This window comes from Ranitomeya variabilis, chromosome 8 (assembly GCF_051348905.1).
Source record: "Ranitomeya variabilis isolate aRanVar5 chromosome 8, aRanVar5.hap1, whole genome shotgun sequence".
Classification (NCBI taxonomy): Eukaryota; Metazoa; Chordata; class Amphibia; order Anura; family Dendrobatidae; genus Ranitomeya; species Ranitomeya variabilis.
The window spans coordinates 84,377,670-84,392,843 of NC_135239.1; positions in this window are offsets into that span (position 1 = coordinate 84,377,670).

Below are 15,174 nucleotides of genomic sequence, written 5' to 3' on the forward strand. Positions count from 1 at the left end.
ATTTTGTAGTGGTGAAATTGCTATGTGTGCAGAGTAGGGTTGAGCAAAACGGATCGGTTATTTTCATAAGTCGCCGACTTTTGGCAAAGTCGGGTTTCATGAAACCCGATCCGATCCCAGCGTGGGATCGGCCATGCGGTACATGATCTTCGCGCCAAAGTCGCGTTTCCTATGACGCTTAAAGTGCCATTTCTCAGCCAATGAAGGTGCACGCAGAGTGTGGGCAGCGTGATGACATAGATCCTGGTCCCTACCATCTTAGAGAAGGGCATGGCAGTGATTGGCTTGCTTTCTGCGGCGTCACAGGGGCTATAAAGGGGCGTTCCCACCGACCGCCATCTTACTGCTGCTGATCTGAGCATAGGGAGAGGTTGCTGCCGCTTCGTCAGAAGCAGGGATAGCGTTAGGCAGGGTAAATTAACCCCAAAACCGCTTATGCTGTAGCGATTTCCACTGTCCAACACCACCTTTTCTTTGCAGGGACAGTGGAGGCTAGATTTCTCTTCATCAGCTCTGTAGGTTATAAGGCTCCCTGATGCCTGCTTTGCTTACCGCTGTACAAACCAACTGCTTTTTTCAAAGCACAAATCCTGTTGCTCCTTCCTTTCTGCACAGCTATCTTGTTTGTTTGTCCACACTTTTGACTTTTGTGTGCAGCAGTCCTTTTTATTGCTGCCTGCCATACTTTTCTGAGATTACTGTAGGGAGATAGTAATTGTAATACAGTCCCTTTTTTTTTTTTTTTTGTTATATCTCTTTAAGCCACTTTCTGCCACAGAAAATATACTCTAATACAGTGGCCCAGATTTATTCACTAGTCTCCCTGAAAAAAAAAAAAAAAAAAAGGGGCAGATTAAGATTGGCAAATGTGCATCAGTGCCAGTCCTGTGTGTGGCATCTGTCTTTCATTTTCTGCCACAGAAAACCTACTGTATAACAGTGGGCCTGATTTCTTAACAATTCTCCCAAAAAAAATAAAACAAGTGGGAGATTAAGATTGGCAAATCTGCATCAGTGCCAGTCCTGTGTGTGGCATCTGTCTTTTTTTTTCTGGCACAGATAACTTACTGTATAACAGTGGGGCTGATTTCTTCACAATTCTCCCAGAAAAAATAAAACAAGTGGGAGATTAAGATTGGCAAATCTGCATCAGTGCCATTCCTGTGTGTGGCATCTGTCTTTTTTTTTCTGGCACAGATAACTTACTGTATAACAGTGGGCCTGATTTCTTCACAATTCTCCCAGAAAGAAAAAAACAAGTGGGAGATTTAGATTGGCAAATCTGCATCAGTGCCAGTCCTGTGTGTGGCATCTGTCTTTCTTTTTCTGCCACAGAAAACCTACTGTATAACAGTGGGCCTGATTTCTTCACAATTCTCCCAGAAAAAAAAAACAAGTGGGAGATTTAGATTGGCAAATCTGCATCAGTGCCAGTCCTGTGTGTGGCATCTGTCTTTGTTTTTCTGCCACAGAAAACCTACTGTATAACAGTGGGCCTGATTTCTTTACAATTCTCCCAGAAAAAAAAAAAAAGTGGGAGATTAAGATTGGCAAATCTGCATCAGTGCCATTCCTGTGTGTGGCATCTGTCTTTCTTTTTCTGCCACAGAAAACCTATATTATAACAGTGGGCCTGATTAAATCACTTGTCTCCCATATCCAAAAAAAAATTTAAAATAAAGGGAGAATAATCTTGCCAAATCTGTGCATCTGTGCCAGTGCTGTCTGTGGCATCTGTCAGACATTTTGTGCCACAGGAACTATACTGTGATATAGTGGGCCTGATTAAATACCTTGTCTCCCATATAAATAAAAAGAGGGACATTTCTATTGCCAGTGTGTGCATCTGCGTCAGTCCTGTTAGTGTCATATATGCCAGCCTCTTTCTGCCAATCAAACTGTGTAGTGTAATACAGTGGGCCTGATTTTTCCCTGCATTCTCCCACACATAAAGAGGGACTTTTCTATTGCCAATGTGTGCATCTGCGTCAGTCCTGTTAGTGCCATATCTGCCAGCCTCTTTCTGCCAATCAAACTGTGTAGTGTAATACAGTGGGCCTGATTTTTCCCTGCATTCTCCCACACATAAAGAGGGAGATTTCTATTGCCAGTGTGTGCATCTGCGTCAGTCCTGTTAGTGTCATATCTGCCAGCCTCTTTCTGCCAATCAAACAATGTAGTGTAATACACTGGGCCTGATTTTTCCCTGCATTCTCCCACACATAAAGAGGGACATTTCTATTGCCAGTGTGTGTGCATCTGCATCAGTCCTGTTAGTGCCATATCTGCCAGCCTCTTTCTGCCAATCAAACTGTGTAGTGTAATACAGTGGGCCTGATTTTTGCCTGCATTCTCCCACACATAAAGAGGGACTTTTCGATTGCCAGTGTGTGCATCTGCATCAGTCCTGTTAGTGCCATATCTGCCAGCCTCTTTCTGCCAATCAAACTGTGTAGTGTAATACAGTGGACCTGATTTTTCCCTGCATTCTCCCACACATAAAGAGGGAGATTTCTATTGCCAGTGTGTGCATCTGCGTCAGTCCTGTTAGTGTCATATCTGCCAGCCTCTTTCTGCCAATCAAACAGTGTAGTGTAATACAGTGGGCCTGATTTTTCCCTGCATTCTCCCACACATAAAGAGGGAGATTTCTATTGCCAGTGTGTGCATCTGCATCAGTCCTGTTAGTGTCATATCTGCCAGCCTCTTTCTGCCAATCAAACTGTGTAGTGTAATACAGTGGGCCTGATTTTTCCCTGCATTCTCCCACACATAAAGAGGGACATTTCTATTGCCAGTGTGTGCATCTGTGTCAGTCCTGTTAGTGCCATATCTACCAGCCTCTTTCTGCCAATCAAACTGTGTAGTGTAATACAGTGGGCCTGATTTTTTCCTGCATTCTCCCACACATAAAAAAGGGAGATTTACATTCACAACAAGTTCACGTACACCTTCTACCTGGTTTTACAGGACCACATAACGGTAACATTTTTCCAAGAATGAGGAAGTCTGGTGGAAGAGGTGGTGGCCGTGGGCGTTCATTGCCAGCTGGTAATGATGGTAGTGGTGGTGGTCGTGGAGCATCAGGTGGTCGTGGGAAAAGCAATATAGCCCCTAAGTCTCGAGTTGTTGAGCCAGCGTCATCGTCTGGCTACACAAGGCCTCGAAGGCTCCCTTTTCTGGCAGTAGGAAAACTGCTTTTGAAGCCAGAGCAGGAGGAACAAGTATTGGCTTTCATTGCTGACTCTGCCTCTAGCTCTTTCGCCTCCTCCTCGGAAAGTGCCAAATGTCAGAGCAGTGCGTCGTCAGTGGATGCTCCCGGTCAGGAACAAGTCGCTTCCTTGTGTCCTTCACCCAGAACAACAGTGAAGGATGCGTCAGGCGACACAACAGGTTACTCCATGGAGCTCTTTACACATAGCGTGCCTGGGTTAGAAAGGGAAATTGTTAACAGGCCATGCCCATTACTAGATGAATCGGACATGGACTGCACAGATGCACAGCCACAGCCAGATTATTATGCTGTTCCTTTGACTCAGATCAGAACATTGCCCTCGCAGTGTACTGATCCAGAATCTGACCCCGATGAGACTATGGAGCCCCGTCACGAACGCTATAGCACCGGCTTACACGGTGACCCAGAGGAAGGTGCACAGGACATAGAAGAGGAGGTCATAGATGACCCAGTTGTTGACCCCGATTGGCAGCCATTGGGGGAACAGGGTGCAGGCGGCAGTAGTTCTGAAGCGGAGGAGGAGGAGCCGCAGCAGGCATCAACATCGCAACAGGTTCAATCTGGCAGGCCCGTATCTGGCCAAAAACATGTGGCAAAAACAAAACCAGTTGTAGGGCAGCGTGGCCATCCAGTTAAAGTAGCTCAGTGTGCAATGCCTGAAAAGGTATCCGATAGTAGGAAGAGTGCAGTCTGGAATTTTTTTAACCAAGATCCCAATGATCAGTGCAAAGTCATCTGTAAGAAATGCTCAAGGACCTTCAGCAGAGGTCAGAATGTTAAAAATCTAAATACAAGTTGCATGCGTAGACATTTAACCACCATGCACTTGCAAGCCTGGACAAACTACCAAACGTCCCTTAACGTTGTAGCACCCTCTCACAATGAAGCTAGTCAGTAACGCGACATCCCTTCCCTCACTGTAAGCCCACCATTTACCACACCACCTGCAGGTAATGTGGCGGTTTCGTCGCAAGGCCAAAGCAGTCAGGGAATCACCAGGTTCGTGGTAGGAAAAACTGTATGTAGGGCAACAGCAAGAATACCATCACCAACCCTCTCTCAGTCACCCATGTCCACCGGCACCCCCGCTAGTTCCACCCTATGCAGCTCTCCAGTCCAGCACGGGTTTACTAGGGACCGTTCATGTCAGACTAATTTGATCAGCTTCTATGAAGTGGTAAGTTCAGGACTGGACCAAGGGAACCCAGTGGACGTAGTATATATGGACTTTTCCAAAGCTTTTGATACGGTGCCACACAAAAGGTTGTTACATAAAATGAGAGTAATGGGGATAGGGGAAAATATGTGTAAGTGGGTTGAGAGCTGGCTCAGGGATAGGAAACAAAGGGTGGTTATTAATGGAGCACACTCGGACTGGGTCACGGTTAGCAGTGGGGTACCACAGGGGTCAGTATTGGGCCCTCTTCTTTTTAACATATTTATTAATGACCTTGTAGGGGGCATTCAGAGTAGAATTTCAATATTTGCAGATGACACTAAACTCTGCAGGGTAATCAATACAGGGGAGGACAATTTTATATTACAGGATGATTTATGTAAACTAGAAGCTTGGGCTGATAAATGGCAAATGAGCTTTAATGGGGATAAATGTAAGGTCATGCACTTGGGTAGAAGTAATAAGATGTATAACTATGTGCTTAATTCTAAAACTCTGGGCAAAACCGTCAATGAAAAAGACCTGGGTGTATGGGTGGATGACAAACTCATATTCAGTGGCCAGTGTCAGGCAGCTGCTACAAAGGCAAATAAAATAATGGGATGTATTAAAAGAGGCATAGATGCTCATGAGGAGAACATAATTTTACCTCTATACAAGTCACTAGTTCGACCACACTTAGAATACTGTGCACAGTTCTGGTCTCCGGTGTATAAGAAAGACATAGCTGAACTGGAGCGGGTGCAGAGAAGAGCGACCAAGGTTATTAGAGGACTGAGGGGTCTGCAATACCAAGATAGGTTATTACACTTGGGGCTATTTAGTTTGGAAAAACGAAGACTAAGGGGTGATCTTATGTTAATGTATAAATATATGAGGGGACAGTACAAAGACCTTTCTGATGATCTTTTTAATCATAGACCTGAGACAGGGACAAGGGGGCATCCTCTACGTCTGGAGGAAAGAAGGTTTAAGCATAATAACAGACGCGGATTCTTTACTGTAAGAGCAGTGAGACTATGGAACTCTCTGCCGTATGATGTTGTAATGAGTGATTCATTAATTAAATTTAAGAGGGGACTGGATACCTTTCTGGAAAAGTATAATGTTACAGGGTATATGCACTAGATTCCTTGATAAGGCGTTGATCCAGGGAACTAGTCTGATTGCCGTATGTGGAGTCGGGAAGGAATTTTTTTCCCCATGGTGGAGTTACTCTTTGCCACATGGGTTTTTTTTGCCTTCCCCTGGATCAACATGTTAGGGCATGTTAGGTTAGGCTATGGGTTGAACTAGATGGACTTACAGTCTTCCTTCAACCTTAATAACTATGTAACTATGTAACTATGTAGCTCACCCTACATGAGACTCTCATTAGGAAAAGGAAGTACTCATCCTCGCATCCGCGTACACAGGGTTTGAACGCCCACATTGCTAGGCTAATCTCGTTAGAGATGATGCCCTACCGGTTAGTTGAAAGCGAAGCTTTCAAAGCTCTGATGGACTACGCTGTACCACGCTACGAGCTACCCAGTCGACACTTTTTTTCCAGAAAAGCCATCCCAGCCCTCCACCAGCATGTAAAAGACCGCATTGTCCATGCGCTCAGGCAATCTGTGAGTAGAAAGGTGCACCTGACAACAGATGCATGGACCAGTAAGCATGGCCAGGGGCGTTACGTCTCCATCACGGCACACTGGGTTAATGTGGTGGATGCAGGGTCCACAGGGGACAGTAATATTGGGACAGTTCTGCCTAGCCCACGGTCTAGGAAACAGTTGGCTGTAGGCGTTCGTCACCCCTCCTCCTCCTTGTCCTCCAGCAGAAGCGAGAGCTCATCCACAGACCGCAGTCGCACAACCACTCCATCCGCAGCTGCCACTGTTGCACACGAGGTGTCCAATTATGGAACAGCTAGTGGCAAGCGTCAGCAGGCTGTATTGGCAATGAAGTGTTTGGGCGACAACAGACACACCGCGGAAGTTCTGTCCGAGTTCTTGCAGCAAGAAACTCAGTCATGGCTGGGCACTGTACATCTTGAGGCAGGCAAGGTAGTGAGTGATAACGGAAGGAATTTTATGGCTGCCATAGCCCTTTCACAACTGAAACACATTCGTTGCCTGGCTCACACCTTAAACCTGGTGGTGCAGTGCTTCCTGAAAAGTTATCCGGGGTTACCCGACCTGCTGCTGAAAGTGCACAGACTTTGCTCTCACATCCGCCATTCGCCCGTACACTCCAGCCGTATGCAGAACCATCAGCGGTCTTTGAACCTTCCCCAGCATCAGGTCAAGGCCCGTTCACATCCTTAAAAAAGACTAGCACTAGGATGCCACCACCGGGGAGTGACATCTCTGCTATAGATGTGTTCCTCAATCTGGTTACCAATGATATTAAACAAAAGGAAGGGGTGCGTACCAGATATAATCTAACGAAGGGACAAATGGAAGCACTCCGTACCCTAGAAAGGGACACATCTATAGTAATTAAGCCCTCCGACAAGGGGGGCAACATTGTCATAATGAATGTTGATAAGTACAAGGAAATGTGCTTGTGCCTTCTAAGTGATTCAACAACATATGCCAGAGTCCCTAATAATCCAATTGAGAAAACCAGGAACGAATTGAAAAATATTCTTGATGAGGCCAGGTGTAACCAATTGATTAACCAGGCAGAATTTGACTTCCTTTTCCCCAAGCATCCTATAACGGCGACCTTTTATGCACTCCCAAAACTCCATAAAGGGGTCTCCCCCCTTAAAGGTAGACCTATTGTGTCGGGTATGGGGAGCATAGGCCACAATGTAGGCACATACCTTGATGAGATACTCAAACCTTTTGTGAGCTCGTTACCATCACATGTGAGAGACACTGCTGACCTGTTGTGCAAACTTGACAACATTAATGTGGAACCTGGAGTCTTTCTGGCCAGTATTGACATTGAGGCGTTATATTCCTCAATTCCACACAGTTTTGGCATTAAAGGTGTAGAACATTTTCTGGCCACGAGAGGTCTTCAGTGTGTCCCTCACAATAGACTAGTCATCTCTCTCCTTGGTTTTGTTCTACAGCAAAATTATTTTTCTTTTGATGGTAAAGTCCTCCACCAGCTCAGGGGAACCGCCATGGGCAATCCATGTGCGCCCAGTTACGCAAATCTCTTCCTGGGCTGGTGGGAGGACACCATCGTTTTTTCTGAGAATTCTATGGACCTGACCAGTAAGGTAGACCTCTGGGTCAGGTTCATAGATGATGTTTTCATCTTATGGCGGGGTACCGTGACTGAATTTGAAGAACTCATTGACCGTTTGAACCAGAACGAGATGGGCCTAAGGTTTACGTATGAAATTGACCTGAAAAAACTGGCTTTTTTGGATGTTCTGATTACCAAATCTGAAAGTGGGGATACTCTTGAGACCACTATTTTTCGTAAACCCACGTCCACAAACTCTTTATTGAAGTGGGATAGCCATCATCCCCACTCCTTAAAGAAGGGCATACCTAAAGGCCAGTATCTCAGGTTAAAAAGAAATTGTTCAAACGACATGGATTTTAAAATCAAGGCGGATGACTTACGCCAAAGGTTTCGTGTCAAAGGTTACCCCGACCATGTACTCAGACAAGCGTTTAGGAACGCCAACAATCAAGATAGGAGGGGACTCTTGATCCCCAAAAAAAGAATGGAAAATTTACCAGGGAAGACTCGACTCATCTGTACTTTTGACAATGGGGCCCATATGGTCAGGGAGGTTATCCAAAAATATTGGGGTATCCTCCAGATGGACGAGGACATAAAAGAGGTAATAGGTGAAAGACCTGAGATCACCTATAGAAAGAGCCGGACTATAGGCAATCGACTGGTGCACAGCCACTTTGTTACACCAATAGCTAGAGGAACTTGGTTGCCGGTCAAGACCAAGGGATGCTATCGTTGTGGGGACTGTGTAGCGTGTGAACATGTTTTGGTAGATAGGTACTTTGAAAACGCCGGTGAGTCTTTTGAGATCAGAGACTTCATCAATTGCAAGACTAAAGGCGTCATTTATCGGATTGTTTGCGGATGCGGCAAAATATATGTGGGTAAGACCATCAGGGAGTTCAGGAGGAGGATAGGTGAGCACCTGGGCGACATCCGCAACAAAAGAGAGACAACTGTGGCAAGACATGTTAATAGTTTGCATATGGGAGATATAAAGGCCATACAGTTCATGGGCATCGAGAAGGTTCAGCCACCAAGAAGGGGTGGAGATTATGACAAGATTCTGCTCCAGAGGGAATCAAAGTGGATTTTTCGTCTCAACACTTGTCATCCACATGGATTAAATGAGCAATTGAATTTTAGTTGCTTTCTTTGAATTTGATAATATATCGGATTATAATTTTGGCTGCATTTAGGTGTATTTATAGGTTAGTGTTCGGGAAATGGTACTTTAGGAATATCCAGCCTATGAAACAGACATTATACCGTCCACCAGGACGGATTCAGTGGGATATATGCCACTGCTAGATCCCACATATCAATATCTCTGACCCCAACATGTGTGGTACAAATGGAGATTCGGGCAATGGTTATGGACATTGTGTGTGTAGGGCCGCCCTCCTTTTTTACATAGTCTTCCTACCGTATATATAATATTCAACCTGCATTTTCTTTAGAATCCAGGCCCCATATGGTCCAGCACTATCTAGTGAGTTGTCTTTATCATTGACAAATACTGACACAACTGATATAATCTAAGCAACAACACATGGGTCTGTGTACTCACATCACAACCCTATTCCATTTATACGGGTGTTTTTTAAAAAAACAACAAGGGTTTTTGACTCATTGTTATACTGTATACCTCCAGTTATGATTAGAAACCTTTCCAGCTACAAATTTGGGCGTAATAGTTCCAACCGCCATTGTTTATGCGTTGCCAGGGCGACCGGTATCTCACACATGAGAAGTTCGCCTTTTTTTCTCATTGGAACAGCGCATGCGCAGTAAATAGAGGGCCGGGTTAACCGGAAGTGAATCCCGGAGTGCACACAGAGCTCCGGAGAAGGTAGACTTGTTGTACCCACCATGCTGTATGGCGCGTGCGCACGGCGCTATGATGTACGGCGCGTGCGCACTGAGCAGAAGCCGGGGGGGAAGGTGAATCGGAAGTAACAGCGGACCGCTGTTCTGAGCGCACACACTGCGCTGTATCCCGGAGTGACCGGAAACGCATAGAGTAATGGCGATACCACGCCATGCAAAACCATGTGGGCGATTTTCACAGGGAGGTAGGACACTATGCTTAATTATGTTTGGAGGAGGAAACTATTTAAGGGGGCACCTACCCATATGGATTCTCACCCCACTTTTAGTCCATGCCGAGAACCGTATGCATCGGACACATAACAGTCACCTCCGGATGGAGGGACTTTTCTCTTGAATGGCATATCCCACAATTTTGTATATTCCCCTGATGAATCTCACTGAAGTGAGAGGAAACGCGTAGGGAAGCTCAATCTTCTGTATGGTGGGTACAATTAATTAGCCTGACTTGGGTACTGTCCTTGTCAGGGCAGGAGCTACAACAGGGGCACGACTGGGGTAGTATAGTAATTACTCTCTCCCCCCTCCCCCTCAAGCATCAATGGACTCCTGCCAGTAAACTAACAACTATTTGGTGAGATAAAACCATTTTTTTATCGAGCACGGTTATGCACTGTTTGCACTATTTTTGCACCTTATTGTGTACATTGTCCATACATGTTTTTATTGGAATAGGAGTAAAAGTTACGTTTTAATTTATTTTACAAAGGATTCTCTTGGCTATTGAGATTGAGACCTTCCCCAGCATCGCCTAATCATCGACGTTGCAACAAGGTGGAACTCCACACTGCACATGCTTCATAGACTGTGCGAACAGAGGCGTGCTGTTATGTATTTGTGGGAGGATACACATACACGGGCAGGCAGTTGGATGGCAGACATGGAGTTGTCAGGTGTGCAGTGGTCGAAGCTCCAAGACCTGTGTCAAGTCCTTCAGTGTTTTGAGGAATGCACACGGCTGGTTAGTGCAGACAACGCCGTAATAAGCATGAGCATCCCCCTAATGCGTCTGCTGATGCAAAGTTTGACGCACATAAAGGAGCAGGCGTCTGCAGCCGAGGACGAGGGAAGCCTTGATGACAGTCAGCCATTGTCTGCTCAGGGAAGTCTACAGGACGAGGTGGTGGGCGAAGAGGAGGACGACGAGGAGGATGATGGGGATGAGTATTTTTTGGATGAGGAAGCTTCTCAGGGGGCAATAGAAACTGCTGGCGGTGCAAGGTCGGGTTCAGGGTTTTTGAGGGAGACAAGTGACGTTGATTTGCCAGAAAGTGCTCCTCAACCCAGCATATGCACTGACTTGACAACTGGAACTTTGGCCCACATGGCGGATTATGCCTTGCGTATCCTCAAAAGGGACCCACGCATTATAAAAATGATGACCGATGCCGATTACTGGTTGGCCTGCCTCCTTGATCCTCGCTATAAAGGCAAATTGCAAAATATCATGCCACATGAGAACCTCGAACAGATATTGGCAACCAAACAAGCTACTCTTGTAGAACGTTTGATTCAGGCATTCCCAGCACACAGCACCGGTGATGGTTCTCACATGAGCTGCAGGGGGCAACAGGGCAGAGGTGTTAGAGGTGCACAAATCAGAAGTGGCGTAGGACAGAGAGGTTTTCTTACCAGGTTGTGGAGTGATTTCTCAATGACCGCAGACACGACAGGTACAGCAGCATCCATTCAAAGTGACAGGAGACAACATTTGTCCAGTATGGTTACTAACTATTTTTCCTCCATTACCGATGTTCTCCCTCAACCGTCATTCCCCTTTGATTACTGGGCATCCAAAATAGACACCTGGCCTGAATTGGCCGAATATGCATTGCAGGAGCTTGCTTGCCCAGCAGCTAGTGTGCTATCAGAAAGAGTATTCAGTGCTGCTGGTTCAATACAGATTGAAAAAAGGACTCGTCTGGCTACCCAAAATGTTGATGATCTAACCTTCATTAAAATGAACCACTCATGGATTTCAAATTATTTTGCCCCACCTTTCCCGGCTGACACCTAGCTTTCCTGTAAAAAGGTCTTGCTTTGGGACTGGTGTTACTGACTGTTCCAATCTCTTAATTTGCAGCTGCTGTTTGTCCAGCATACGACATGTTTACACCTCCCTAAATGGCCTAACTCCCCCCACGGGGCTGTGGTCTCGCCACTTGTCGCAAGCACCCGCCAGAGTGCCGTTTGTCTGAAGAGGTGGGTGTGCCCACTTTTGGTCGACGGCACTGGCACTGGGTCTCTCATAGTACAATGAAGTATCTCTGGCGGTGGTGGCGCGCACCCAACGTCAGACACACCGTTGTAACATGAGGGGCCCTGGGCTTGTACCGCCGGCCAGGAGAGAGTGTCCCCCCCCAGGTCAAATATTGCTCTACCACTTGCAAAATTATCCGTCGCTGCTCCACCACTGTTTAGTCTATGCGCTGAAATCCTTCAATGGCTGGCACAGACAATAACAATTTGTTGACATGTATGATGCTAGTTAAAATAGTCAGGGGCCCTGTCCTACATTTACACCAGTAAATACTTTGCGCCAAATTACAATGTCTGAAAGTCAGCATAGGAGCACACCCTTGTACCTAAGTATGCCACCCTTTTTCTTTTTTTTTGTTTTGTTTTTTTTTGGGATACATTAACATCAATTTAGTTTTTGGGACTCGGAGTACTTACTGTGTCAGACACTCCTTCCAATTGTCCTCCGCTGACCACACCAATGCTGCCTGTGTACCCCTGTAGCCAAATTTAAGCCGCATAGAGCCTATTTTAGTATTTTGGGCCTATGAAGTCTGTCTGCGGTCCCTCCTTCCAATTGTCCTCCGCTGACCACACCAATGCTGCCTGTGTACCCCTGTAGCCAAATTTAAGCCGCATAGAGCCTATTTTAGTATTTTGGGCCTAGGAAGTCTGTCTGCGGTCCCTCCTTCCAATTGTCCTCCGCTGACCACACCAATGCTGCCTGTGTACCCCTGTAGCCAAATTTAAGCCGCATAGAGCCTATTTTAGTATTTTGGGCCTAGGAAGTCTGTCTGCGGTCCCTCCTTCCAATTGTCCTCCGCTGACCACACCAATGCTGACTGTGTACCCCTGCCACATAATGGAAGCTGCATAGAGCCTATTTTATTATTTTAGGCCTAGGAAGTCTGTCTGCGGTCCCTCCTTCCAATTGTCCTCCGCTGACCACACCAATGCTGCCTGTGTACCCCTGCCACATAATGGAAGCTGCATAGAGCCTATTTTATTATTGTAGGCCTAGGAAGTCTGTCTGCGGTCCCTCTTTCCAATTGTCCTCCGCTGACCACACCAATGCTGCCTGTGTACCCCTGCCACATAATGGAAGCTTCATAGAGCCTATTTTATTATTTTAGGCCTAGGAAGTCTGTCTGCGGTCCCTCCTTCCAATTGTCCCCCGCTGACCACACCAATGCTGCCTGTGTACCCCTGAAGCCAAATTTAAGCTGCATAGAGCCTATTTTAGTATTTTGGGCCTAGGAAGTCTGTCTGCGGTCCCACCTTCCAATTGTCCTCCGCTGACCACACCAATGTTGCCTGTGTACCCCTGTAACAAATTAAAAAATGCATAGAGCCAACTTTTTTAGTTAACAGATACTACTTTTGTCTGTCTGCGCCACTCAATCATGCTGTCCTCCACTGAAAAAGCTGAGCTTCAACCTTCAGGCTCTCATTAAGTAGTTGTTTATATAAGACAGCAGTTGCCCTACTACTTTGGTTGGGGCCTAATAACGGTGTCTGCCGCTCCTTGGTGTTCTCCTGCTCCTTGGTGTTCTCCTCCAGGTTTCCTTGTCTGAGCTTCAACCTTCAGGCTCTCATTAAGTAGTTGTTAATGTAACACTGCAGTTGCCCTACTACTTTGGTTGGGGCCTAGTAACGGTGTCTGTCGCTCCTTGGTGTTCTCCTCCTCCTTGGTGTTCTCCTCCAGGTTTCCTTGTCTGAGCTTCAAGCTTCAGGCTCTCATTAAGTAGTTGTTTATATAAGACAGCAGTTGCCCTACTACTTTGGTTGGGGCCTAGTAACGGTGTCTGCCGCTCCTTGGTGTTCTCCTGCTCCTTGGTGTTCTCCTCCAGGTTTCCTTGTCTGAGCTTCAACTTTCAGGCTCTCATTAAGTAGTTGTTAATGTAATACTGCAGCTGCCCTACTACTTTGGTTGGGGCCTAGTAACGGTGTCTGCCACTCCTTGGTGTTCTCCTCCAGGTTTCCTTGTCTGAGCTTCAACCTTCAGGCTCTCATTAAGTATTTTTTAATGTAACACTGCAGTTGCCCTACTACTTTGGTTGGGGCCTAGTAACGGTGTCTGCTGCTCCTTGGTGTTCTCCTCCAGGTTTCCTTGTCTGAGCTTCAACCTTCAGGCTCTCATTAAGTAGTTGTTAATGTAACACTGCAGTTGCCCTACTACTTTGGTTGGGGCCTGGTAACGGTGTCTGCCACTCCTTGGTGTTCTCCTCCAGGTTTCCTTGTCTGAGCTTCAACCTTCAGGCTCTCATTAAGTATTTTTTAATGTAACACTGCAGTTGCCCTACTACTTTGGTTGGGGCCTAGTAACGGTGTCTGCCGCTCCTTGGTGTTCTCCTCCTCCTTGGTGTTCTCCTCCAGGTTTCCTTGTCTGAGCTTCAACCTTCAGGCTCTCATTAAGTAGTTGTTAATGTAACACTGCAGTTGCCCTACTACTTTGGTTGGGGCCTAGTAACGGTGTCTGCCGCTCCTTGGTGTTCTCCTCCAGGTTTCCTTGTCTGAGCTTCAACCTTCAGGCTCTCATTAAGTAGTTGTTAATGTAACACTGCAGTTGCCCTACTACTTTGGTTGGGGCCTAGTAACGGTGTCTGCCGCTCCTTGGTGTTCTCCTCCTCCTTGGTGTTCTCCTCCAGGTTTCCTTGTCTGAGCTTCAACCTTCAGGCTCTCATTAAGTAGTTTGTTATGACCCCAATGGCAGAGGGTCTCAAAAGTACATACCAAGTCTGCAAACACAAAAAAACAGCTCATAGGGCAGTGGTAACTGGGCTGACCATATATCTAATCCTAGCACCACAAATAGCAGCAGCCGGGGAACGTGCCTACGTTGGTTCTAGATGTCTCGCGCCAGCCGGAGAACTAAATAATAGGGTTGAGCGAAACGGGTCGATCATTTTCAAAAGTCGCCGACTTTTGGCTAAGTCGGCGTCTCATGAAACCCGATCCGACCCCTGTGCTTGTCGGCCATGCGGTACGCGACTTTCGCGCCAAAGTCGCGTTTCAATGACGCGAAAAGCGCCATTTCTCAGCCAATGAAGGTGAACGCAGAGTGTGGGCAGCGTGATGACATAGATCCTGGTCCCCACCATCTTAGAGAAGGGCATTGCAGTGATTGGCTTGCTGTCTGCGGCGTCACAGGGGCTATAAAGGGGCGTTCCTGCCGACCGCCATCTTACTGCTGCTGATCTGAGCTTAGGGAGAGGTTGCTGCCGCTTCGTCAGAAGCAGGGAGAGCGTTAGGCAGGGTCCACTAACCACCAAACCGCTTGTGCTGCAGCGATTTCCACTGTCCAACACCACCTTCGGTGTGCAGGGACTGTGGAAGCTATTTTTTTTTTTTTTTCCCCTCAGCGCTGTAGCTCATTGGGCTGCCCTAGAAGGCTCCGTGATAGCTGTATTGCTGTGTGTACGCCACTGTGGAAACCAAC